The following is a 2,500-nucleotide window of genomic DNA, read 5'->3' as shown; positions in this document are numbered from 1 at the left end:
TGCGCGCTCGAGCCCATGTAGTGGGAACCTTCGCTGAGAATAACAAAATATTCATTACAATACACTTTATCTCAACGCATACTTTATTTATCCAAATCTTCGGAGCCAAACCATCGGCCCCACGTGCCGAGTCGGCAGTGGGTTTAAAATGGATAACTTCTTCATGTGATATCGGGCTTAATAGACTATCCGCAACTCGCTCGGATGTCGTTGGTTCTTCCACAACATTGGTACTGGATTTCTCGAAAATAGGTTTCCAATAATCAACTTGTTCTTGTAATGAAAGATGTTTAGTATTATCGATTTCTCCATCTAATACAATATTAGCTGCTTTAGTCGTGTTAGTTTTCCACATCTGTTGGACTCTAGCATATTCCGTTTTCCTTTTACCTTTGCTTGAAGTTTGACTATTTATATTTCGTGCCATGTTTACTGATTGCTTTTTGTTTGTTGCAGGTGCTCCAAAATTCCTACTAAACCACTCGACGAGGTGCGTGCAAGGATCTCTACCTTGCCTGACGTCTTCAACTGCGAAGCCTAAGATATACCTCCCTGGGTCCTCGCAAGAGGAGGACCTCAAAAATCTTAAAGCATCATTCATCCACCTTTGGCTGTCCACGATCGAGGATGAGGGGACTGTATGGTACGTATTGTCTGTATTTGTTCTTCCTGTGTGTATCCGTGGACTGCTATTTGTATTTTGAGGGTTAGATAGATTTTCCCCTAGTGCTGATTGAGTTATTATATTATCCAATTGAATATTGTTCTCCATTTCCTCCTGTATGGTTTGCTTCAGTTGTAATAAAACGGCTTTATATTTTTCAGATTTTCTTAGCGCTTTAATCGATTCCTGTGTTCGAGGCGGATCTAGTTTTACCGTGTTTAGTAAGTATTCATTAATTTTATTTAAAACCGTTGTAGGTGCCCTTGCTTCAGCATCCGCTAGTCTACTGATGTCCTCCGACTGCCATCTAGCTTTTTTCCTATAGATATTAATATTTCTGTTTGTTTCAGATGGATGAGCTGACGCTTTATGGACGCCAAGCCCTCTAAATGATTGGAATCCACGATGGCAATAATCACATTGGAACAGGAGCTGATCGTTTATAACCGATTCAGATGCAACAGATGGTTGAGCCGCTAGAGTGTTCGATTGATTGGAAGGTAAGTATAAGTTATCCTCTTGGGTATTATTAACAGAAACAGTATTAGAAAGATAAGAAGATAATAATAATATAGAAGAAGATCCACTGGATGGTGGCATAGTGATACCCCCATTCTGATTGTTATTGTGTACAATTAAATTCCCAGTGGAAGATGCTCCGTTCAGAGCAAGATGACTGCTTAATTGGATATCACAAGATGGTAAATTGTGGCCGGATTGCTCATAGACGGGATTCAGAAGGGCCCTCGTAGGCACCGGCGGGTTGTCAAGCCCCCCTTCTGAACCTGGTATATAACTATGACCTCCTGGGTTCATTCGCCATAATCAATACTCCGTGCAAGTTCAAACATTTTCTTACTTAATATGGGACACTTGCTCGCATCTATCGCTGAATGACCTGTCTCTGTAAACCCAAATTTGTTACAATTAGCACATTTTAGCTGACTTTTATTACAACAATCGCGCGAGTCATGATTTCCAGAGCAGTGGCCACACGTAGAATTAACAGCGGTACAATTCTTGGCCAGGTGATTAAATTTCATGCATTTGTAGCACTGTAGTATTCTAATATAATCCTCAACCTTACAAGATTCAAAATCTAAGAAGACCCTACCTTGAAGCATCAATTTATTTCTAATTCGTGGTGTTACTTCTATTACAGCATTGCTACGTTTTCTTTCACCTCTCGTGAACACCGTAATAGGTCGTATATCCGCGCTCAGCCTATCCTCACCTAGTGCCTTCGCAACAGCGCCAGAAATATTGGTGAAATCGATATCGGTAGGTAGATCCTTTATTATTACTCTAGGCTTAAGTTTTTCTTTAGATTTAATCATCAAACCTGCATCTCTTAATTCATTAGAAGTTCGTAATTTTTCTAGATCTACTGATTCAGCAATTAATTTAACAGCTGCAAAGTTTAATGTTATTAGATGAATCACTTTTAAGTTAAAATCCGATGGTATAATTGACGCTTTTAATACTTTCTTTATTTCAGATGCAGTTTTGAATTTCCTAGGATTCTCCGGGAGTGGAATTACAATAAATTCAATATCTTGCGGACGATTAGGTATGTCTTTTACCGTTGGTCGTGCGATATTTTTACCCGTAACAGACGCATATGACATTTTAGATACCGGTTGTACAGAATCTTTTACCGCTTGTTGAACCTTTGTTACTACCTCTTTCACTTCATCAGATAACGCGTTTCTAATGTTGCTGTTTAGATTATCGCTTAAAGTGTTATTGGACTTTACTATATTATCCATTCGAGAACTGATAGTATCGCTCAACTCCTGTTTAATTATTTTCCTAACATCGGATAACATCTCTTCT

General features: G+C 39.0%; 1 pseudogene; it reads right to left on the bottom strand.

Moving 5' to 3' along the window:
* LOC143306465 (large subunit ribosomal RNA) overlaps nt 1-2,500 on the bottom strand; it is a 10,444-nt pseudogene that overhangs the window by 3,937 nt on the left and 4,007 nt on the right.

This window comes from Osmia lignaria, unplaced genomic scaffold, assembly GCF_051020975.1.
Source record: "Osmia lignaria lignaria isolate PbOS001 unplaced genomic scaffold, iyOsmLign1 scaffold0011, whole genome shotgun sequence".
Lineage (NCBI taxonomy): Eukaryota > Metazoa > Arthropoda > Insecta > Hymenoptera > Megachilidae > Osmia > Osmia lignaria.
Note: the sequence above shows the minus strand (reverse complement) of the source record. Positions and strands in the feature narration are given on the sequence as shown.